This window comes from Triturus cristatus, chromosome 9, assembly GCF_964204655.1.
Source record: "Triturus cristatus chromosome 9, aTriCri1.1, whole genome shotgun sequence".
NCBI lineage: Eukaryota > Metazoa > Chordata > Amphibia > Caudata > Salamandridae > Triturus > Triturus cristatus.
In genome coordinates, this window is record NC_140592.1 from 348,464,524 (window position 1) to 348,489,933 (window position 25,410).

At 45.0% G+C, this 25,410-nt stretch overlaps 1 long non-coding RNA gene across 4 annotated transcripts in view; it reads right to left on the minus strand.

Moving 5' to 3' along the window:
• Window positions 1-2,879: 2,879 nt before the first annotated feature.
• LOC146797910 (uncharacterized) overlaps window positions 2,880-25,410 on the minus strand; it is a 111,506-nt gene continuing 88,975 nt past the window's right edge. For 3 of the 4 annotated variants that reach the window (XR_014968549.1, XR_014968552.1, XR_014968551.1), the window contains 3 exons: window positions 17,901-18,144; window positions 4,310-4,590; window positions 2,880-3,204 (listed from right to left, as the gene is read on the minus strand). This is a non-coding gene — a long non-coding RNA (uncharacterized LOC146797910). Of the gene's footprint in view, window positions 3,205-4,309; window positions 4,591-17,785; window positions 18,145-25,410 lie in introns of those variants that run through there. The other variant, XR_014968550.1, reaches the window with a different exon arrangement.

Sequence of the window (25,410 nt, forward strand, 5' to 3'; positions counted from 1 at the left end):
GCTGGCAGCGGGAGTAGCAGCTTGAGGTAAGAGGTTTTTTAATTAATATTATTTGCCCCCTGCACTGCGTTACCAGCTTATTTTGACAGCAGCTGCCCCTGATTCTCAGACAGTTTTACTCAAGATTTCTTTTAAGTCCGAAGGTAAGTGCGGATCGGGCCCAAACCACTTCTTGTATCCGAACGGCGCGCCGTAGCGGTCGGCCATTTTTTTTTACTTTGACTCGGTCTTGCATGACTTGATGTCCTTGGTTGGTGTTTTGATCTTTTAGGTGCTAGTTTTTACAAACAAAAGTAAAAAATCTATAACTCAGGTTTTACTGATTAGATTTTGATGGCTTGGTGTCAACTAATTTATTAAAATTGACTCTATTTTTCTAATTTGGTGTGGGATTTTTCTTGTGTTGTGTTTTCACTTTATTACTGTTTGTGTCCTGCATTAATACTTTACACATTGTCTCTAAGTTAAGTCTGACTGATTTCTGTGCCAAGCTACCCAGGGTTAAGTATAGGTTAATTTGGGTACTTTTGTGGTACACCCTGCGAGGGATTGTGGCTGTTGCTTGCACAGGGATCACACCCCAGTAAACCAGCAACCCAAATTCTCACAGTCTTGTAGTTTGTAACAGGACAGATGGAACGTAAATACATTTTGCAGTGCCATCTTACATCTGGTGTGCATGGCTAACCACCTGAAAGATCAAATAGAGAGTAGTGTGAAAGGAAGCGCCAGGTTATTGATGAGCAGGCAAATTGTTTTTTATTACTATGATTTTATGTATAAAGCATTTCTTTTACATAGCTTAAATCGTTTTAATTGTATATGCAAATAACAATAATTGAATGAACCCCACCTAAATTCAGAACCCTTCTCCTTCTACCAAACAAAACAGGAGTCAGCTAAGCACCAAAACTTTGGCCATATTCCCGTTGTATAAACGTACCCATTTATGGTTTTGGTGACAGGTTGTTTGTGATGGTCCCACCTAGTGACTTCTATGGAGGTGTGGTAATTTGTCAGTTTATGGCGACCATCAAGATGTCCCTTTGGTTGTTCATTATCATTATTTCCTTTGGTCATTTTGGATTCCTTGTCCTTCCAACGTGTGAAGAAATACGGAAACAGGGATGAAGTCTCTTTTTACAGTGTCGAAGCCGGGCATCGTTTCAGAGATAGAATCATTGGGCTGTGAGTAGGTTGGAATGAATTAGAAGGTTGTTTTTGCTATTTGCTTTGATTTCAAGAAGATTGAGGCAGGTAGAAGTGGACCTGCTGCAGTCTGAAGAGTAGTGATTTGTATTTCATCAGTGCCGCTCTCCATACTAACAATGCCAACTTGGTTTTCCGTCTCTGTTGTTTGCCTCTTCATGTAACTGTATGTGTTTGTTGGTCTGACGCACATAAGTAACCTAAGGAGAACACAATAGGCCTGGATCTCTAACTGAATTTTGTAGCATGTTTGTAGTACTAGAAAAACGTACTACAAAATATAGGTTTTGCCTGTACTTATATGTTTTCGGTGTTCTCACACCTTGACTACAGAGTCTCTGCGCTTGTAAGTATAGATTTTAGTAGTAAATGTGGGAGGTACGCAGGGGAGTGGCTGGGAAAATGGGCAGATTTACTGCTAAAGGGTATGGGATTAGGGAGGAGTAAGAGGGGTTTGAGGATGGTTGGAGAGGGGTTTAGAGAGGGACGTCACCCACACATACACGAGTAAGCAAAATGCATTACTCTGGGGTTGGAGACATGCAACTTATATTTTTGCCGGAAGTTTACACTCAGATTCTGTGAATACCAAAAGTAGTAAACTTACTACAAAAATGTAAACCTACGTAAAAGTGTAACTTACCTTTGTGAATCAGGACCTTAATGTTAAATAAAACTCACAATAAATAAATAAATTAATGGTTGCCAGCATGTCCTGGAAGGTTTTGGTATCTTCAAATGTTCTGCCACACCACAGTGTAGTGCAACGTAGTGAGAACAGCCGTGGGCTCTCACCCTTGACCATCAGGAGGTTTTCCTGATGACAGAGAGAAGTGGTGAGTCTCCAGAAAGCAGTTCAACACAAGCGCCTTACACCCATGGCAGAGACGCATGATACTCAATAAGAAAAAAATGTGGAGCAGCCTGCTATATCAGACACATGGGTCAGACAACAGACAACATTGCAGGGCAAACAAGCATTGGCATAGCCAATAGGTCTCGCTTTTGGGACCTTATACGTGTTTAGCCATGCAACTCTTGATGTTGTTTAATCAAGGATATTGTGCTGGATAACTAAACACTTCTAATGTCCTAAAGGTGAGACCTTTGGCTATACATTGGGATGGCCTTATAAGTGTTTAGGTAGAGCTAATGACTTTGCCAATGTTTCTAAGCTGTGCAGTTGAGAAGTGTGGCTGCTGTGCAGCATGCTGAGAAGTTGTAATTAAAAAGTGTAAGAAGCACTGAGTGATGCTGTGCTGGCCTTGAGTGATGCTGTGGTGGTGCTGACTGATGCTGTGGTGATGCTGATTGATGCTGTGGCGCTGCAGAGTGATGCTGTGGTAGCATATAGTGATGCTGTGGTGTTCCTGAGTGATGCTGTGGTGGTGCTGAGAGATGCTCCCAACCATTGACGCTACGAGGGAGGTCCATTTGAGATGTCTGGCATAGACAAAGTGTGTCTCTGAAATTTTCTCCATCAGTCACCATCACTTAATTTTATCTACTGCGGATCACATCATATGGTATCCGGAAGGAGAATGAGGGGGAAATGCAGCACATGAATGCAGAAGTCTCTTTGCCCTAGTCAGAGGTTTAAGACCAAATCTATTGGCACTGTGCGGAGCATTCAGCTTGACTCCACTTTATATACAATCACCAACACATTGGGCTTTTGGAATAGTTTAATTGAAGGCCAAACATTTATTAAACCTGCAATATAAGACAGATAGGGCAAACAGCCTTGCCACTGTACAAATGTAAAATATTCACACTATAAAACATCTGCGAAAATGACACTTTGCAGCTGTACTGATCAGGTGTTACCAACAGCCTTTTCACCAATGCCCAAGTGTCTATAACCGGTGAAATTAGGTGATCCGAAAGGTGAGTGAGTGCTGCAGTAGGGAAGACTGTAGCCTGTGGGTGGGAGGAGATCCAATTCAACTTATTACTGGCTGTGCTAATATAAAAGGTCCTGTAGAAGTCTGGAACCTGGGGTGGAATTCAAAAGCAACAGGTTTATCCGATATCAAATACGTTATCACCAAACGTCATCACTTGAAATAATCAAAATTCTTTTACTCCGCGCCCCATCCCAACGCACACACAAAATGGGATTATGTTACTTATTTTGGCACCATAGCACTTTTGCTCAACGGGGGTCAACAAAATGACTGGTATTACACGAGTGAAACACTGAGACATAAACAGACACTGAGCTATCCCTAACCTGATGCAAGGAATGAGTGCACGTGTTATTGTGCATCATTTTATATGGGTGTTAGAATGGCGCACTGACACTATTTTACACTCGTTTCCAGCACACGGACAACATACATCTCATTCAAATGGACCCAGGGCGAGGGGCACCGACCTGAGTTTAAACAAACACACGCAAAAGAGATTGGTTTCCAATTCAGCGTGCCAGCTGGGTTAAGGGGGCGCCGTCCACGCCATAAACGAGGGAGGTAGAGAGGTGTCAGAGAGTGATGGCGGGTAAACACTTGGAAACAGCAGAACTGCAAGATACCCTCCCGTCCACAAAGAAGGGGTCACGTGAAGCGGGAACATGTGCCTTCCCCTCACAACAATCAACTGCGTTCCTCAAAAGCGGTGAACTCTTGATCTCATCCAACATCAGAAATTTTTCTAACTGGGGATAGTCCCTGGCGGGGATGGGAAAGGCTTGGCTTGCTGGTTGCCAGTGCGTAGGTCACACCTGCTGCCCCATCCAGCCACCAGATGTTTAAAAGCACGCAAGGTCATTTAGAGCTGTCTGAAACAGTGTAGACCCAAACCAATGAAACAAAGAAACAACGGGGTTCAGGGAAAACCATTGTGTACAAACTAAAGGCCCCCAGAATAACGCATGTGGGAATATCGGAGAGATGAGAATACAAGTTGTCCACCTTATATTTGAGGAAAGTGCGCGTGCATAAGAATTATAGACGATTGTGGCATAACTTATGCAGGAAAGGCGCACCAGCCTAAAATCAAAATGGGACAACTCTGCAAAGCACTCTATGATGCACTGAGGACACATACACTTGTACCAGAAGTTGTAACATAAACAAGGGCACGGCGGCAGCCTCCTTACCGTTCTTCTCCTTGGCGCTGCTGGTGTGCAGCTTGCTGCTGAGGTTGGATTCCGCCCGGGATCCATGCTGCTGGAGGCGCAGGGCAGAGGCTAGGAGGAGGAGCAGGGTAGGTGCCAGAGGGGTCATTTGGAAGAGCTGGGTGCACACGGGTCAGAAAGGCACTCGAGGACTGCACGCTCAGTCACCCTGGGAGGTGGGCCGGGCAGCATGGGCAGCGGAGACGGGCAGGACACTGCTAGTAGCGTCTGACCGTAGGAGCTGGAAAATTTACAGAAGGCATCTAGAGAGAGAGAGAGGGGCATTAACAACAGAGAAAACAAGTGGGAGTGGTGGGGGAAGTGCACGCGCTGGAGAGAGATGTGGACTTAAATGAAACGGATCGGGGTGGAGAGGATGAGGGGGAAAAAGGTGGAGGTCGTGAGCGAGTTGATGGGTGAGAGTGATAGAGGCGAAGAGACAAAAGAGTCTAAAGAGGCAGATGGAGAAAGGGAGGTGCGCGCGTGAGCGTCTGCCGCGGAGAAAGTGAAAGCAGTGCGTTTGCACATATGTTTTCAATTACCGCGAGACGCAGCGGGGGAGGGGTGGAGGAGCATTCAGAGAGCAAGCGAGAGGAAAGCCAGATGGCGCTGAAAGCTGGCGGCTGCACGCGCGCGTAACCGCAAGCGCTAGGCCAGCAAAAGCTGTGGTAGCACTTTGAAACCTCCACTCCTAAATGTCTCGCCAGTGCAGCGCATGCGCTGGCTCAGGCGAGACCTAAAAACGACACACACAAGTAGCCTGGTGTACTTTGCTGCACTTATCTTGGCGCAGAAGTGCTAAAGTAAACTGTTTTAAGCTGATTTTACGGGCTGATGCTCTAGCCACTGCTGGGAGGCAGCTTCCTATTATTAGGACCCTGGCAGAAGTGGAGTAAGCCTACTGGTGGCCACTGGTTGATATATCTAGTGTGAAGGGTGGCGCTACCCGCGCGGGACTCCCCGAGCTAACTGTAGAAGAGCAGGTGCGAGAGGTGGGCGTGCTTTTTCTCCCTCCCTGCAGTGCCTTGCTGTAGAAGAAATGCTCTTCTTGGCTTTAGTAGTCAGTGAGGCAGTGCACATTCCCTAAAACATTGGAGAATGGTAAAGTTTACGTGCTTGGTGTGAGCGAAGGGAAGATAAAAAGCTGCCACCACCACCTCTGCCTTACTTCTAAATCCACGGCTGCACTATTGAATAGTTAAATGTCTGGAAAAAAATTACATTTGCAGCCAAAGTGTTTTTTGGAACAATTTCCCAGAGGAACAAATCGTGGTAAAAGAGGGCAAGAGCTGTTTGTTAAAGTCATGGTTTACAGCAAGTGAGACGAAGATCCAAGTGTTGTGAGCTGCTACTGGAACTGGAGAAGTGCTGCTCACTGAAGGTGCTCCAATACCTTCCAGTCTGGTTCACGCTACAACTGCAAAGTGCTAATAACCAGCCGAGCCGCCCATGCCTATTAATTAACACCTGGCCTGGAAGGTACCCAGATTATGTTCAGATGAAGGGATAGGGATTATCTGAAGTAAACAAACCTGCTGCTGTCCGTCATGTCTGTAGGATTTAGGGATCTTGAAGCAACATCCAGGCAATACAACAGCGCCAATGCGGTTACGTAGGGAAAGCAGGCGAAAATATTGAACCCGCCAGACTGCTGACGATAGGCGTAGTGGCGACATTGTTAATGTTAAAGCACAGAATTTTGTCGTAGTTGGGGCAAAAATAGGAGTTTGAAGAGTTGATTTAGGCGAGCCACGCAGCACAAAAGAAAGGCGCACAGCTGCCTTGTTAAATCGGCAACGCTGTATGGCGCATTGAAGGAAAAAAAAAATTACAGTTAAAGCTGATATATATTCACAGAAAAAACCATAGGTTTCAGGCCTGATATTGTTAGGAATTAGCATTTAAAAAACCTTAGAAATTCACTGAGGCGCTTACTGGAGGTACCTGGTGGGCTAGTTGGCCCCCAGGGACCCCCAATATTGAAGGGGAATTAATTCCCCAATTTAAAATGCGCCACAGGGCGCGTTTGCAGAGTGTGCTTGTGAGGGGGCGGGGCATAGGGACGATCGCGTCTTTTTTGTAATTATTTTTTTTAAAGGGGGGCTGTGTGGCCCCACTTCCTTTGACTTTTTTGGGCCCTGGGGACCCCATCCCTCAGGGCCTCACCCCCAAATTCAAATTTTCAAAAAAAATTACGGAAAGGAGGCCACGTGGTCCCTCTCCCGTGGCCAATTCCGTGCCCCGGGGACCCCATCCCCCGGGGCATGGCCATTTTTTTTACATATGTTTCTATTTTGGAGGGGGGCTGCATAGCCCCCCTCCTCAGGCCACTTCAAGGCCCCGGGATCCCATCCCCCGGGGCCGGACATTTTTTTAATTTTTTTTCTCCCTCCCGGGCCACTGGTAGCCCTGGGGACCTCATCCCCCGGGGCTGGCCCTCACCGTTGGGGACCATGGGGGGTCCCCAATCCCCCCACGGTCCCGCCGGCTGCCCGCCTCCTGCGTGTGCCATCATTGCTTTTCCACATGGGGAGCAGCTAACATGCTGCTCCCCATATGGAAAAGCAATCTGCTTTGCTTCATTGAAGTGAGAGCAGGTTTCCCTGCCGTTGCAAACAGCAGTGTCCTGAGAGTGGGCACCCCGGGACACTGCAGGAGCCGGCCCTGGGGGGTGGCGGTCCCCAGGGCCTGTACAAGGCTCCAGGTGGGGGGCCGCATGGCCCCCCTCCCACATTTTAAAGTTGCCCAGGGGGGGCGGTCCCCGGGGCTGGGGGGCCTGAGAGCCCCCCCACCGATTTTAAAGAAGCCCCAGGGTGGTGGCGGTCCCCGGGGCTGGGGGGGGCCTGAGAGCACCCCCCCACCCATTTTAAAGAAGCCCAGGAGGTGGCGGTCCCCAGGCTGGGGGGCCTGAGAGCCCACCCACCTATTTTAAAGTTGCCCCGGGGGGTGGCGGTCCCCAGGCTGGGGGGGGCTTGAGAGCCCCTCCATCCATTTTAAAGAAGCCCTGGGGGTGGCGGTCCCCGGGGCTACGGGGGGGCCGTGAGCCCCCCTGCCTATTTTATGTTAGTGCCCTGGGGTGTGGCGGTCCCCGGGGCAGTGTGGGGGGGATTGGGACCCCCCACACCTACTTTTTCAATATGCCCCCGGGATTTGGGCCCCCGGGCAAATTAGCATATGTAGCAAATATGCTCATTTTTTTTTTCTATCGGCAGGATGCGCGCATCCAGCGTGCATCCTCTCGTTTAAAAAAAAAACGAGCAGACCTAGGGGGTCAGGGGGTCTCTACCCTGCCCCCTTTTCGCGTTTTGCGCCTTTTTTGGGGGGGTTTCTTGTGCCTCGGTTCTACCGAGGCATAAGATGGCTGCCAACACTTCCTGATTCAGAGTGTTGGCAGCCAATTAAAATTCAGCTCGTGATCGGGAGAGTGCACGGATACTCCGAGGCCATAGATATATATGTACTTTTAACTCTAATTTTATCAGGAACTACTAAACGGATTTACACCATTTAAGCAAAAGGTATGAGTCTGAACTGAGGACTACCTATTTGCCAAATTTGGTGTAATTCCGTTCCGCAGTTCGGGCTGTAGCTGCCGCTAAAGGTCCTATGGGAAATGCATGGGGAAAACGCGTTTTGGGACCCTCCTTTTTTCTCGGCCCCCACTTGACGAATCACCGTGAAACTTTCAGGATAGGAGCGGACCGGAGCTGCCCAAAAGTTTGGAACATTTTGCGAAGATTTGTCAATCAGCGCCAAAGTTATTCCAAATAGAATGTTGCGGATTTCCTAAGGAAAATAGGTCCTAACACTATCTACCTACTGGCGAGTGTGTATATATATATATGTATATATATATATATATATATATATATATATATATATATAGTATATAATAAACTTTTTTTGTTAACCTGAATATAGCAAGCTGGGTCAAAAACATTTTTTTCAAAATTGCAAGAGTTTTTAAGAAAATTGTGCTCGCAGACTAAATGAAACCTAATGAGTAAGACGCATGAGGGCCAGTAGTCAGTCAGTCATAGTACTTTATTTCGATAAATCAATATCATAAAAAGACAAGGGATAAAATTAAGTACACGCAAACAAAAGAAAATACAATTAATACAAAATAAGAATAGATCTCATATGCAATTAATCATTATATACACATAAATAATGCTAAAATAGATACATGCTATAAAATTCAATACTATATATACGTTAAAAAGAGGTCAGTTAAGATAAAATGAGCTATACAAAACATTTACATAGAATCGATATAAAAAAATCTTCCATCAAATGACCACTAGCCTTGAGCAAAATACCGTATAACGTTTTTAAAGGCCCAAGTTTGGGGTGATATCTATCACCATCCTTTTCTTGACTCTAATCGCCCCCACTAAAAAATTAGCAACGTGAAAGGTAATCCTCGGGGTCTGTAATAACTGTAAGAATAAGAGAGCGGGCTTGACCTGTATAAACCCAGCCTCTCTAAGGATCGGGAGCAAGTATTTCCTTCTTAAGGCCATAAAATGGTCACAGAACATCAAGAAATGCAAAGTGTTCTGTGTCGAAAAATTGTCACAGTTACAGGGTAGGGCGTTTTCGGGAGAACACCAGGTCGGAAAGTGACCCAAGGATAAGTGGATTAAGTTCAACCGAAAACGGGTTAGGAGAAAGCGATGATAAGGCAAGTTGACGATGGATAAATATGGTTCAAGACCAGCATGAGAGCTTAGCATAATACCCGCCCTTACCATAGGTTTCTCATGTTCTATTTGTTCCCTGTCAGATCGAAACCTATCTGCCAACAATCCTTTAATCTGAGCTAGATCTTGTACAGTTATTGTAGACGGAGATGAATAGAGATCTCCTCTCCCTATCTTATAGAGGCTATTTTTAATGTAGACTAGCCATGGTATTTTGCAAGCTCTATCTAGCTGCATGCAGTCTTTTATGATGACATGGTTGAGGGGAATATCCTGATTCAACCAGGTCCTCAACCAAGCCAGAACAGGGGCCATTTTAATCTGGTCAGTAATATAACCCAAGCCAAGTTCAGAGTGTACGATGTAAGTAGAAGTTGACTGGGGAACGGAAAGGACAGATCTTAAAAATTTATTTTCAGTGATCTGAATACATTCCGTCAAACAATTGCCCCAAATAGCACTGCCATATGTTGCTATCGCTAAACTTTTGGCTTTGTAAATTTTTAACAGGGTAACTATAGGTCTTGCTCCTAGTTTTTTTATAAAGCTCTGAATGGCAGAAGAAGATCTAGCAAAAGCAATATTTCTGTTTTTTATGTTGGGCCCCCAAGTGCCTTTCTCATCAAACATGATCCCGAGATATGGAAAGGTGGCTACTCTACTGAGCTCATGGTTCCCACATGTAAAAGTTTTTATTAACCTCTTTTTCGTACCCCTCCCCATAATCATAATTTGAGATTTTTTAGCGTTAATCTTGAGATCCAGGGTACTCATAAAGGCTTCAAATGCATTCAATAACCTTTGGAGACCTACACCGGTGCGTGAAAGCAAAACGGCGTCGTCTGCGTATAGGAGGACTGGAATACCAAGTTCACCTATACGTGGGACGTCAAGAGTTGCCGCCTTAAGGAAGGGTTCCAAAGCATTTATGTAAATGGTGAAGAGGAGGGGAGCCAAAATACAACCCTGCCTCACCCCTCTTTCTGACTTGAAGTGGCTGGTACAACGCCCTGCCGAGGTGACTCTAACCGCGGCTGTTAAGTTAGAGTGGAGGTCAGCCAAAAGATAAACTAATGCCCTATCCAAGCCTATGTTGAGCAGGATATTCCACAATTTAGAGCGATTAACAAGATCAAAGGCCGATGAGAGGTCCATAAACCCCAGGTATAGGAACCCCTCTCTGGCCTTCGTGTATTTTTCGGCCAGTAAATGTAAATTAAGGCTTTGATCAATTGTACTTCTTTTGGGTCTAAAGCCATACTGGATATTGGATAGTATCCCCTTCTCAGTAATCCAGTCGTTCAACCTAGATAGGATGACCCTACCCAATATCTTCACCGATGAATCAATTAAAGATATCGGTCTGTAACAGGATGGATCTTGCCTGTTACCCTTTTTAAAGACCGGTATAATAATAGACTTTTTCCATGAGTCCGGGATCTTATCGGTGGTAAGAACGTTAAAGACATTGCATAGGATTTTGGACCAAAACTTAGGTGCATATTTAAAGACGTCCCCTGGCACCCCATCAGGGCCTGGTGCTTTGTTTTTTGGAGACAGTTCAATTGCCCGTTCCACTTCTTCCGGGGCAAAGATAACATTTTGCTTGTCAGGGCACGGGATCCCTTCTTCCAATAATAGAGAAACAACATCAGTATCAGTGCCAGTGGGATACGTGTAAATCTCGCTAAAATGTCTAATCCAACCCTCGTCGGGAATATTAGCCTCCAGAGGGGTATTTGAGTCCTCTGAAAAGAGTGGCTGGTTTATTGTTTTCCAAAAAAGGCCACTATTTTTTAGTGTTGCTGGATCCAATAGCTGAGCCAAGGCATTGTCTTTTAAAGCCCTCTTTCTCTCTAAAAGTGTTTTTTTATATATGGACCTAGCACTCACTATATCCTCCCTATTTTTGGGGGTTGTCTTTAATACTTTTAATAGGTCCCTGTGGGCATTAGTACATTTCTTGTCAAACCATCTGTTTCCCACGCGGACCATCGGACTAGATTTTATCTGGAGGCTACAATCAATTTCATTACAAATGTTATCAAAGGCTACTATAACCTCGTGACATTCAATTCTATTTGATAAACAAATTGCAACATCGTTCTCCCTCCTGTGCAACACCTCCTTTAAAAAGGTTTCAGGAACTATTTTTGCCCATTTCAACCTACGATTTTGGTCTTTTACCACAAGGTCTGTTCCCCCTCTAACTTTTACTGATTTAAGAGAGAATACATTAACAAGCATAAATTCTATGAATACAGGATTGTGATCACTAAAAACTGATACCTCTGTGTGATATTTAATAACATTACTCAACAAACAAGGAGTCAAAAATATATAATCTATGATAGAGCCCTTGTCATTTCCTTTAAACGAGGGGATTCTAGTATTACCATCCCCACAGGCTGATTCGTATAAATTCCAGCTAGCCAAAAAGGTTTCAAGCAAATCACCACGCCTGGTGTGCTCTAAATGCACTTGGGATGAGAACGGGGGGACATCAACATCCTGACCAGAGCATAATAAAGGGCATGGATGTATGTTAAAATCCCCTAATAATATTAATTCATAAGTGTGTACGTTAGTACTATAGGTTGACAGAAATTTGTCCAGTACTTCTAAGTTGATACTGGTACAATCATTGGCATTGGAGTTATAAAAATTAATAAAAAGTATGTTAACCTTTTCCTGCGATGCAAGTTCTACAATCAAACAGTTTTCAGAGCCAGATGAGTGTTGACTAAGTGACCCTTTGATGTCTAGTTTAAATAGGGTTAACAAGCCCCCCTTGGGGCGTCCGGCCATACTACTTGTAGCTGGAATAAAAAAGCTGCTGTACCCATCCAGAGAGAAGTTATTCAACAGGTCCCATGTCTCTTGTAACGCGATAATATCATAGCCTCTTAATGACAATAGCCAATCCATATTCCCCATTTTGTTCTTTAAGCCAGCAATGTTCCAAGTGGCAATTTTGAGGAATGGGGCTGGTGACTCGGGAGGCTCGGGAGGCTTCCTGGTTGTATCAGAGAGTCAATCATTTTCCTCCAGTGAGGACAAGGGGGAGTAACGATTAGAAAGGGGGAGATTATAATCCCTCTGCCTACTGGGTGGCTGATTTCCATGAGTGTCCCCACCATTAAGATGCATCGAGGCTCTCGGTGGCATGTTAAAAAGGCAACCAACCCCACCCCTAGTTGTACCAAATTCATAGTGCTCGGGCTGCTGGGGCCGTCGCTGTTGTGTGCAATTCAAGTGACTATAAAAATAACCGAGAGGTCTAACAGAAACTACGTTATCCTGGTTAGATAAGGAGGCAGCTCTTAAGAGGACGGTAGCCACGTGTTGTGGATATTTAAAATTGACTATAATACAGTCCCCTCTTGTAGTTTTCCTGCCGTCCCCTATCCAACCAACTCTGCGAGTGGATAATATGTCATTAGAAAATGCCAGCGGAAAGCCGCAGTTTTTGTTAAGCCAGGCAAGAGATTTATTTTTTAGCGAGTCATGGGTTTCCTGCCTGGAGTTAAACATACAGGAGTCAACCTCAGGGACATTGATCAATACCACTGTGTAAGGAACGCACTGTGGTGGGAGGTTAACAATATGATTTCTCCTGTATTTGGTAGGCCCCAAAACTTCACCCTCAGTTAAAGGCTTCTGAATGTTCTGTGAACGAGTTTGTACTAAATGTGATTTACCTGAGGAGGTGGCTACAGTGGAAAGTGTAGCCACTGGTAAATGTGCTGGAAACGTGGTAGACGAAACGTTTGTGTGCCGACATGACTGACTACTACCCCCCGGGCCCCCAGGACCTCCCTCGCTGTAAATTCCAGGCGGATGTAAAATGGGGTCCGGGACGTTATCTAATAAACTATGGCCCGCGGAGGCCGGTAGGGCCGATTGGGGGGTTCTCAGGGAAGAAGGTCGAGTTAAATAGGAATCCAGAAGGCCTTTCAATCTGTCTACCTCTAAAGAGACTGAATCTAACTTCGCCAACAAAGGGCTGATTAGTGCCTCCAGTTTAGACTCTAAGATGGATACCAAGTGACCTATTGAAGCTGGGTGAAGAAAACCCCCCTCGACATCGTCATTAGACACTAAGGTTTCTTTTGATGAGTCTGGTGTAACCCCCCTACTTGATTGAGGTAGACCTTGCTTTTTTGACTTTCGAGTGACCACCCTCTTCACAGGAGCCTTCCTACACGCCCGCACTCTTCTCTGCATGGGAGAAGGGGTTGGGGGTGATCTTTAAACAGGGTACTTGAGTCTGTGAGGAAGTTGAGTCATTTAGGGAAACATGTTCATCCAAGCTTTCAGCGTCTACCAAATCATGAGGTACATCAATATTAACGTCTGCAGTGTTGATATTTGCGCTACAAATTTCAGAAAAAGATGTTTTAGTGTTAGGAGCGATTGAGATTGATGGAGAAGCTTCAGGGCTCAGTCTACCCAGGGAGAGTCTCCTGTCTTTGTTGATCTTGTTGACGACTTTAACGAGATAATTATCCATGGTCCTCTTTTCACTTGTGCCGGATAAGTTGGATGACCTGGTCTTCGACATCAGGGTTGAAAAATGTGAAAACTTGCAAGACAGGAATATAACAGTGGAGATGCTTACTTACAAATCCGTAAAAAAATACAAGATCCGGGGCCCGGCCCGGCCTCCTCCGGCCCTCTGCCCGGGCTCAGCCCGGCGCCGCCCGCGCGCGTCCCGCGACGCGGAGGGAGCCTCAGCTTAAGTAGCGCCTCCGGGCGCGCTGGTGACCGGCCGGATGTCCTGCCAGAAGCAGGGGATGGCGGGAGCTGTAGTTCCCCCCAGCTGCGGCCACCGGGTGAAAAGTGGCGGCGAGGGGAACAAACAGCGTTGGTGTCCCGTGGAAGTTGCTGACTGGCTGCAGGTAAGTTCGCTGACCTGTGTTGCCGTGTGGATTGCCCCCCGCTCCACCGAGGGAGCCTCAGCTTAAGTAGCGCCTCCGGGCGCGCTGGTGACCGGCCGGATGTCCTGCCAGAACCAGGGGATGGCGGGAGCTGTAGTTCCCCCCAGCTGCGGCCACCGGGTGAAAAGTGGCGGCGAGGGGAACAAACAGCGTTGGTGTCCCGTGGAAGTTGCTGACTGGCTGCAGGTAAGTTCGCTGACCTGTGTTGCCGTGTGGATTGCCCCCCGCTCCACCGAGGGAGCCTCAGCTTAAGTAGCGCCTCCGGGCGCGCTGGTGACCGGCCGGATGTCCTGCCAGAAGCAGGGGATGGCGGGAGCTGTAGTTCCCCCCAGCTGCGACCACCGGGTGAAAAGTGGCGGCGAGGGGAACAAACAGCGTTGGAGTCCCGTGGAAGTTGCTGACTGGCTGCAGGTAAGTTCGCTGACCTGTGTTGCCGTGTGGATTGCCCCCAAAGGAGAAAACGCAGTACTAAGGAGGGACTACTAAGCCTATTCAGGAATCAAAAGCAACCATTTAGAAAGGACAGTAACTGGAGCCAATTGAAAAGATGGGCAAAAAATGGACGGAGCCTCAAGTTCTTACCTGAATACAGCATGTATCGAAGAGACTGTAAAATCACTGCCTAGGCAAGACGTAAGAGCCTCCCTCATTAGTGCTGGCCGTGTCATAGTGCTAGTGTGAATTAGTTTGTCTTTCTGCACTGCTCTACCGCATGGCTACACTAAAGCCAATAGCTTTTATAGGCATGACGTATTGGCTTTGGCCTTATGTAAGATGCATGCTGTTATCCACTGCATTGGCATTATGTGGCCACTCCTAATAAGGGCACAGGGGACGTGATACTCCGATGTTGAGAATAGGACAGAGCTTATGTACTTCAAGTAATAGGGTTACTGTGAAGGAAACACTTGTTTTCAAAATCTAGCTAAAAACAAAGTTGAAATGTTATAGTAAAGAAAAGATCCCTTTTACGTTCGCGAACACAAGTTTGTTTTGCTGTCCACACACCTCCATCATTCAAGAACGTGGTCTCTGCAAGCTCGGGCTTTTGTGCTTCCTATTAATTTTAAAATGAGAATTAGAGTTCTGCCATTAGCCTTCTGGCACAGAAAGCTTTTATTGCGCGCACAAGTAAGAAGTGTTACAAAATGAAAGTGGTGGATTGGTGGTAATATATGGAGAAACACTTTGTTGTTGATTTATTAGAAGTTTAAATAGCTTACTTTGTTTAAGTAAAACATTGCTGCTGTGCAGTGAGGGCCAGATAGGAGATGTAGCTTATAGGAAAAGAGTCCATTACACAGCTTACAGTCCAAGACGTATACCCCTTTTAAGTCTTTCCCACAGACAGCCTGGCTGTCTATTTGCGAAAGACCTCTTGTGGACCATGACAAAAACCTAATAGGCTTAGAGCTGGCCCACTGATTACCATTTGTAGGCTTGGAGTTCGGTCTTATGAGGGATTTAATTGGCAGGCAGGGCGCAAAAGTTAAGTGTTCTTTCAAATTAAACATGCGGGCCTAACACATTAAATAACATTCTGCGCTCAGCAACCTATAACACAAGCGGCACTAACAGCAGCAGTTTCAAAGAGTATTTAGACCAACCTCTAGCAAACCTGCAAGTTGGAAACCTATGCGTGCTGCCAATCAGATATGATGCTTCAAAAAAATCAGTCAATTCTGCGATGGCCAAGCTCTCCACCCTGAAGGATAAAGACGAGCTTACAAATGGAGTACATGCCTGGACGGTCAGTAACAGTTATTCTCAGTTAAAGCGGGCAAAGGTTATCCAGCTTGCATATATCCGCTCCACCTAAAACTACAGCTGCTGCGGTGCCGCTTGGACTGTCCTCTCGCGCTAGCGGAAAAAAAACCCTGCATGGCAGCAGCACACTGTTAATAGAAGCTGTCGTCTGTGTGGCTCAAATTTGGAAAATCTTTCTCACCTTGTATGTATTTGTCCTGAAATGGCAATGGCTAGGAGTCGCCTTCATAAAACTGTATTAAAACAAGCATTGGCCGCGTGGCAGTAAAAGTAACGCCGCGCGGCCGTAAAAGCGAAAGTCATCGCGTTCACTCTGAAAGCGAAAGTGATCGCGATGACGCTAGGGATGAGCACGCAGCAGCGGGGGGAGGGGCGGAGGCAGGGAGCAAGGGAGAGGAAAGACAGATGGTGCACAGGAAAGGCAGATGGCCACGCGTGCACGCGCACGTGCACTCAAGCTTGTAGCCAGCCAGCAAATGCCTGGGTAGCACTTTCGAGATCCCCTTTACTAAAAGTCGAGCAACAGCGCATGCGCTGTTCTAGGCTCGACCTAAAAAACAACGTAAGTGGGTCATAACTACTAATGCATGACTCATACTTAAGACTAAGATTCTTGAGGGTTTTGAATAAGTCAGCAAATTTGGGGGACAGGAAGGGGGATAAAGGAGGCCCTATTACGTATGTATCTCTCCAGCAATGATGTCCTTGATCGCAGGTGTTGGCATTTAATTTAATGGAATGGAATGCCTTAAAAAGGGCAAAGTGAGGTGTGACACGTTGCATTAAGAGTCCAGTGAAAATGTAGACTGGATTTTGTTGAAGCCTCCGTGTGCACACAGTTCCAGCTCTGTTTTCAATGCCTTGCTCATGTCCTCAGCCTTCAGCAAAGGTAGATGGAGTAGTCTTGATTAATGATTAGTGGCGTGGGCCCGGGAGGCGCAGCTGACCAATGGAGGGCCACGGGGAACCCCACGCGGCGGTGGAGCGGGAACGGGATCGTGAGGAAAAAGCCAGAGAAAATGGTGCGCTGGGATTGGGCGCGGTTTTTTTAATTAGAAAAGTTGACCAATGGACAACCAAGGGGCGACCAGGGATAGAGGTTAAAAAAGGGGGACAGGGGTTTCCCTCCAAGAATTCACTCTGGAGCGCACTGACCTTGACATCGATTCCCACCCACCCACACCAAATTACGGTAGTTGCAGACGTAAGGACCGCGGGAAGCGCAGAGCGGGGGCAGCAAAGAAAGGTACTCACGAAAAGAGTAAATCAGATAGATGAGGTGCTCAAACAGTGCCCTTGGAATGCCTCACAGCAGGGGCACAGGAGAGCAGGTGACAGCACGCTAAGACAGCCAGAATTGAAAGGCTGCCCAGCCAGTGCCCCTGGGATGCCACACAGCAGGGGCACAGAGGAGCAGGTGAGGGGTCAGCAAAAGTACAGGCCAGGCGGATCAGCACTTGCAGCCCGGGCTAGGTCTAACAGCCACCCACGAGGTCGGTAGCAAGAGAAGCCTAGAATCCGCAAACACTGGAATTCCTGCGTAACTGACCACCGCCCAGGGGTAGTGCTGTCAGCCATGAAGAAACAGAGCAAGTGCGACTTTATGGACTTTATTGCCAAGAGATGCAAAGGATGACAAAACATGGGTCGCGAATGACCAACCATGAATGTTGTGAAATATTGATCCATGCTTTAATTATTATGTAATAAACAGCTGCCTTATTACACTATAACCATTTGTCCTTCAAAATGTGTGGGGAGAGGGGAGTGTAATGAATGGGGGCCACGACATGGTAGGGAGAGCGAACTCGTGGGCCTGGTAGGGGTTGAAAGTATGTACGAAGTATGTAAGAAGTATGTACGAAGTATGTCTGAAATATGCATCAGCAATTCTGTTTGAGCATTCTGAGACGCTTTTCTTAAGTGCATCGGCCATGCCTTTAGGTCCCTTGTACGCATATCTGCCAACAGTAGACGCAAGCAACGGGTCCTTTCACCAAATGACAGCTGTAGAATACAGATGGCAATTTGTGAGGATGTGAAGGCCTCGAGAGGGTTTAGATATTAACTTTTTTTAAAAAAAATATTGTAAAGCCATAGATATCTACAATCACCACTTGCTTATTACTGCTAAGAATCGACATAGCATAATCCACTCACTGACTCCCAATACGAAAGCACATTTGCTCCACGCGGCCCTCTGCATTGTGCACGCCGTTGTCTGTAATGCTAGAGCTTGCTTCACCACAGAGAAACCAATCACACTTCTTCCCCAGCGCGTGCGCTTCCCAGAAACGCGAGACTCAGTAGCTCTCCCGCCTTTCTCGCGTGCCGAGGTGAGTAGCCGGACTTCCGTGGTGCAGGCTCAAACTAAAACCCATTCTTCTCAGCAGCGTTGTAGGCCCTGCGAATGGTGGGAAAAATAACACATTTGACATAAAATACTTTCAAAGATCCTACTTGCGTCCAACATGACATCACACGATTTATCACATGGTGGTAACACGGAAGCTATAAAAGAACAGAAACATCGAACTTGCTGTGCCAGCTAGAAATCATTCATCAGTCATGGGCTGTAGCTATCAATGGTGCATCAGGTGCAGTGACACCAGGGCCCAGAGGCGTCCACTGAACACTGATCATTTCTATATTTAACTACCCAACCCACAGCAAAGGGGTCCGTTTTACGTGCTTGCACAGGGGCCCAGGGAAGCCTTACCTTGTTGTATTATGCGATTGTATGTATGAATGTTTTATATAGCGCTTCATACCTCTTTGTGGGCGCCGAGGAGAATTTTCGTACGGGTAGTACGCTACAATGTGCGGATGCAACAACAGAGCACAATTTTATCTGCGTCACACTGCTCGCACCAAACAATTTTGAGGCATGTGAGAATGAAATGTGGGGGCTTATTTCCAAGCCCCTTGCGCCGCCGGTATGTCACTGTTTCCAATAATAAAAGTGACGCATCGGCGGCGCAAGGGGCTTTGTAAATAAACCCCCATGGTTTCTTTATTCTTAAGTGATAAAAACATTCCGCGCCCAGCAGGACGAAATGAACCTAATGTATGGAAGCTACATTGACTACATTGTTCGATGTAACGTGTGTTGCTACTCTGGCAACACCGGTCTATTTTATCGTGGAAACAAATTACTATTGCGTTGTATTGACACCTATCGCCCCAACCTCCCGGCTTTAGAAAACACAGGGGTGCACCTTCGGTTATCACGTGCACAGAGTATCTGGGTTGTTCTCGCATTGTTGGGGTTACCGGGCAGCGGCGAAGCCTGGGTCAGGTATGCGGGGGCTGCATGAACGTGTTAGGTCTTTGCACAGCAATTAATGCAATCTTAAGAGCGGTGGAGCTGCGTGAGGTGGGAGAGTCAACAGGCCGGCGCTGTTACTCATTGCCTAGCAGGGCAGCGGGGGTACACTTTCCCACATGATATCCAGCAAAGAGAGGAGCTGTTGAACTTTGCTTATTGACTCTGCAGCCGAGAGTGAGAACTGATGCATCTGGAAGTGGTGGATGAGAGCCCCCCTGGTATTCTGAGGCTGGAAAGCTGCATGTTAACTGCTATAATTCTTTGTTTTTAATCAGATATCTCTGTATCAGTTTGTCTGATGTACTGTGTTACTCGCTTCCCACAAATTTGCAGTTCCTGGGATCTGTTGTTCTTGTTCCAGCAAAAACATGTGCCTTTTATATTTTGGTGGAGTGCTAAATTTGGAGAAAAAAAATGTTATCTGGGAATCCATACATTGGGGGTTAAGAAGTGGCAGCGGAAAGAGAGTTTCTCCAGCAAAGAACATCCTGTAAAATGCAGAGCACATGTTTTTATTGTATGTAGTTAGTTCAGTGGGTAAGTATTTTTGATACAGATATCTTTTCGTTACTTGCAGTTAATAATTTGCAATCCTAATCTAGCTCAGTGAACTACAGATCACCTTAAGGGAGCTACATGCAAACTGCAAGGCATGGGTTTAGAACCTTATTTTTTTATCTCAATCTGTTAATCTAATGTTACTAAAAAGGGGTCCTTTGGGTAACAACAAAGTCTTATTAATACAGCAAACCCCAACCACTGTGTTACTTTTAAATCCTGGCTTTGTGTTTCTGCGGCCATAAACTCTTAACATATAATGGCTACTAGTAAGGACGAAATGTGACTACTACAACTCTTTGTCTTATGTAACACATCCTGTACATTGATTCAAACACTTTTAAGACTTATAGGGTCAGATATACAAAGCTATTTAGCATTTCTTAACGGGCCAATTCACTATTTCGGCCCGTGAAGAAATGCTAAATACTCTATTGGCACGTACAAAGGCTGTTTGGGAATCGTAAAATGCGATTTCTACCCAGTAGAAATCACATTTGCGACCCCCCAATAGAAAATCGCAAATAGGGATTTCCTGTTTGCGATTTCCTAAGTACATATATAAATCATTTCCCAAATGCGAATTGGGTATTTAGGAGATGCTATTTTTTTTTATAATTGACTCAAAGTGATGGTAACCATGTACAATTAAAAAAAGAAAAAAACACTCTGCTTTTTTTAAACTGCAAAAAAAAAGCACACATGCCCCTAGGGCATTTGTGCGCTTTACATGTGCACCACTTTTTTCGGGGTGCAGCAAAGGGGGGGTCCTTAGGCAGAACATCACCCTTGCTTCAACATTTCCTAAAATTCGATTTCTCTGTATAATGTGCGTGTGTGATGTAAAGCACTCTGACACCCTACATTGGGATAAATAGTCCTATAAAAGAAATAAACAAAAAATAAATTAGTTAGCGCTAGTTATTTGGGTAAGTACTCATACAGACAAGATACATCTGCCATTCTTACAGTGCACAGAGTTATTTCTCTTGCATCCAGAGGTCGAACAAAATGAAAAGCCTGCTTCCAAATCCAAGTTTCTTTTAGGTACTTGTGAAAATGAGAAGCCTGCTTCCAAATCCAAGTTTCTCTTAGGTACTTGTCAAAATGAAAAGCCTGCTTCCAAATCCAAGTTTCTCTTAGGTACTTGTGAAAATGAAAAGTCTGCTTCCAAATCCAAGTTTCTCTCAGGAACTTGTGAAAATGAAAAGCCTGCTTCCAAATCCAAGTTTCTCTTAGGTACTTGTCAAAATGAAAAGCCTGCTTCCAAATCCAAGTTTCTCTCAGGTACTTGTGAAAATGAAAAGCCGGCTTCCAAATCCAAGTTTCTCTCAGGAACTTGTGAAAATGAAAAGCCTGCTTCCAAATCCAAGTTTCTCTCAGGTACTTGTGAAAATGAAAAGCCTGCTTCCAAATCCAAGTTTCTCTCAGGAACTTGTGAAAATGAAAAGCCGGCTTCCAAATCCAAGTTTCTCTCAGGAACTTGTGAAAATGAAAAGCCTGCTTCCAAATCCAAGTTTCTCCTAGATACTTGTGAAAATGAAAAGCCTGCTTCCAAATCCAAGTTTCTCTTAGGTACTTGTGAAAATGAAAAGCCTGCTTCCAAATCCAAGTTTCTCCTAGGTACTTGTGAAAATGAAACGCCTGCTTCCAAATCCAAGTTTCTCTTAGGTACTTGTGAAAATGAAAAGCCTGCTTCCAAATCCAAGTTTCTCCTAGGTACTTGTGAAAATGAAAAGCCTGCTTCCAAATTCAAGTTTTTCTCAGGTACTTGTGAAAATGAAAAGCCTGCTTCCAAGTCCAAGTTTCTCTCAGGTACTTGTGAAAATGAAAAGCCTGCTTCCAAATCTAAGTTTCTCTCAGGTACTTGTGAAAATGAAAAGCCTGCTTCCAAATCCAAGTTTCTCTCAGGTACTTGTGAAAATGAAAAGCCGGCTTCCAAGTTCAAGTTTCTCTCAGGTACTTGTGAAAATGAAAAGCCTGTTTCCAAATCTAAGTTTCTCCAAGTTTCTCTCAGGTACTTGTGAAAATAAAAAGCCTGCTTCCGAATCCAAGTTTCTCTCAGGAACTTGTGACAATGAAAAGCCTGCTTTCAAATCCAAGTTTCTCTCAGGAGCTTGTGAAAATGAAATGCCTGCTTCCAAATCCAAGTTTCTCTCAGGTACTTGTGAAAATTAAAAGCCTGCGTCCAAATCTAAGTTTCTCCAAGTTTCTCTCAGGTACTTGTGAAAATGAAAAGCCTGCTTCCCATTCCAAGTTTCTCTCAGTAACGTGTGAAAATGAAAAGCCTGCTTTCAAATCCAATTTTCTCTCAGTAACTTGTGAAAATGAAAAATCTGCTTCCAAATCCAAGTTTCTCTTAGGTACTTGTGAAAATGAAAAGCCTGCTTCCAAATCCAAGTTTCTCCTAGGTACTTGTGAAGCTATTACAAGCTCTGTGCCTTTGTCCCTCCGTTCCATTGGCATCTACATGTTAGGCTCCAGATTGCTCCCAGACAGTATGAGAGTCCTTTAAAAGGATGGCTGATAACCCTTTCATTCAGGCCTTTGTTTTGTGCCCAGGTGGATTTGAATATAATAAAGCCCCTTGATTGCCTGCAGGCTGCTGCTTGGAACAGAAAGCAGGCAACATGCGAGCACTGCTGAATATGTCTTGGTGTCTGCAAATCCCACAAATTCAGTATATTTCACTGGAGCCAGCTGGAACCCATATCCTGCTTAATGACAGCTGCTTGGTCTGGTTTCTTACTTGAGTCCCTTAATTTCCTCCACTGCCTTGATGATCCCTGATCTAACCAGTCTTCACTGCAAGAGCTGTCACCTGAGGCCGCAGACAGGCATAGTTAGAGCAAGGATACAGGTAGAGCCCTCGGTGACACAGCAGGACAAGGCCAGATGGCACTTTCTGCTGTAAACCCTCATCTGAGAACCACCTCTTATGCAGTGACTATGAGTGAACCCCAGTGCTTAATTTGAGCAGGTGCTTTCCGGTGCACAGCACCAGCACCTAATCCTCAGCACCGGAGCTTATAGCAACGGTTAAGGACACACTCATTAGGAAGGCAGGTGATTTTCCACAGTTTCACAGGATGTTGGGCCATGCCGAGACTCAAACCGGGTTCCCCAGCTCCGAAATCAGGAGCTGTGGCCATTAAGCCAAGTCCCCTCTAGAATAATAAGTGCCAGGGCTCTAGTCAGGAGGCAATTTTCCCCAGTACATTTCTCCTGTTAGCGTTGCCTCCTGAGGAGAGCCACAGCACTTTTTATTTTACAAATTAACCACTGGTGAGCCGTTGCATTCTGACCCTGGGACAAAATATTGTTTGAATAGGGATTGGAATCATTAAATGTGTGGTACTGACTGAAACCTTGCAATTTTTCTCAGGTGAAGTTTGGTAGGTCAAATCTGATGGAATTTACTGGGAGAAAAGTGGAAGGTAAGTACTGACAAATTTGAACTGTGATGCATAAAGCACCAATTATGCATGTAAGTCCTCATTGCCCTGAGAAAAAACCTTCCAAATCAGAGGTATTTACCACACTACCGGAAATACCTCATATTGGGGTTTCAGCATGGCCCACTTGTCATCAAGACCTTCGTTGCTGAAGGAGTGAGACTCCCTTTGACGCAGCAAGAAACGTGTTGAGTGTAAGGCCCAGGAGCACACTTCAGAGGATATTCAGGTTCCACTATCGAAGTTCCTAGTACGCCTGTGAAGGTCTGCCCAGAGAGGGTCAAGACACTATGGGCCTCATGTAGGTAGCTAAATACCGGTCGGTAACGGCCGAAATTCGGTAAATATCCCGTTACCGACCGGTATTTAGCTATTTGGGATGTAGGAGGCATAATTCAGGATTCGGTAAATTACCGAATCGGTAAGTTACCGAATCGGTAAAATACCGAATCGGTAAATACCGAATCCTGAATGTAGGGAGCACTCTAAAGAGTGCAAATTAGAATTAAGAATTCGTTATTTACCACCAAATACAGGTTGGTGATAAATAACGAATACCTTGCAAAACGCAATATTTTGCAGATGTAAGAGTGCCATGTGGCAGACATACATGCCCTCAGGGCATGTATGTGCGCCACATGTGCACACATGCAAGAATCAGGGGTGCAACAGGGTGTCAATGTGACACCCTGCCACCCTTGTATATGCTCCCCCCATTACCGAATCGGTATTTACCGAATCGGTAATGGTGACTGGCTTCCCATTGATTCCTATGGGCCTCCAGGCCCATAGGAATCAATGGGAAGGTATGCCCCATTACCGAATCGGTAAATACCGATTCATATTTGCCGAATTTTTCCGAATCGGTAAAATTTACCGATTCATTACCTACATCACATTTACCGATTCATAAATACCGAATCGGTAAAATTCGGTATTTATGATTCGGTAAATGTGTTGCTATCTACATATGGCCCTATGTCTTTGGCGGTGGTGTGATGACACTGATAATGAAAGTTCAAACCTGGAAACTCACACAAGGTCACTGAGGAGATGATCATTGGCACATGAGTCTTCAGTACCAGACCCTTTAATAATAAAAGATGCATGTTATACCAAAACCATGCTATAATGTTAGAAAGTCTAAGTAGAACTGGCTGTGCCATTTAAACCCATGTAACTGTTTGATCTGTTTGTTGTATGAATTATGTGTTTTTCTTCTGTTTGTCAACATGGTTTTATTACATGTACAATCACCAAAACCAAATGCACCACTTAAACACTGTAAGTTAAATCATATTCAGATTCTTGAGTAGTTTTATGTTTTTTACAAAAGATCCACTTTTATTTTGCAATAATTTTTACACTTTAAAAGTCAAAGTTTTCCAGAAAAGCCGGAACAGCCGACGCGTTTCGTCCATCAAAGGACTTCTTCAGGGCTGTAACAGATATATACAAAGACGTGTTGAAAACTTTGTTTAAACAAACAGAAAAAACACGAATTGACATTACAAAAAAATGTTTAGGATAACATCTAAGTGTTACCAGGCACATATAAGACTATTTTCTTAAAAAGGCTACTTTAGCCCTCACAAAACAAACATGACATGCTAGGAATGAGCCATTACATGTGAAATTTTATAAGTTTACAAAATGCAACAACAATTTATATTAAAGAGAAATGCATAAAATCAGTATACATATAATTATCTGTGTAAGGTTTGTGATCAAGAAACATTTTTTATGTGTAAGAGCACTTCTCCTAAAATGTCTCGACCCCAGTATGGTTAAAATATCTGCCAATACAAAAGAAGAGATGACCAATGGGAAGGGAATGAAAGAAAAGGAAACATGACAGCAGTAAGTATGAAAAAATAAAAAATAAAAAGAGAAAGAGAATATGGAGGTTGTAGAGAGGTCACGCAGGAGAAAACAGCCAAATGTTGGAAAGTCCAAAAGGCCAGACAAGCACGACGAGAATATAAAATCTATACACACCAAGATAAATAAATCAGTGTGATGAAAAAGGTGTCTCAATCGGTAGTTCTTGATCTTATGTTTGCATCACTGGTGCCGATATCCCCGGTGATGAGTTATAACGTCAAAAATCTAAGGAGACAAGTACAATATATGTACGACCATAATTAGATCAGATGCCCGATGGAGGCATGTACAAACAAAATGTGGTCGTGTAACCCAGGCAAACAATACTTACTTCATATCTGAGAAATCAATATTATGGTGATAAAGCCAGTTAATCTATGGAGAAGCACATATCCAAATTTGGATCAGAAAATGAGGGTCGATCGAATTCAAGTATCATCCAATT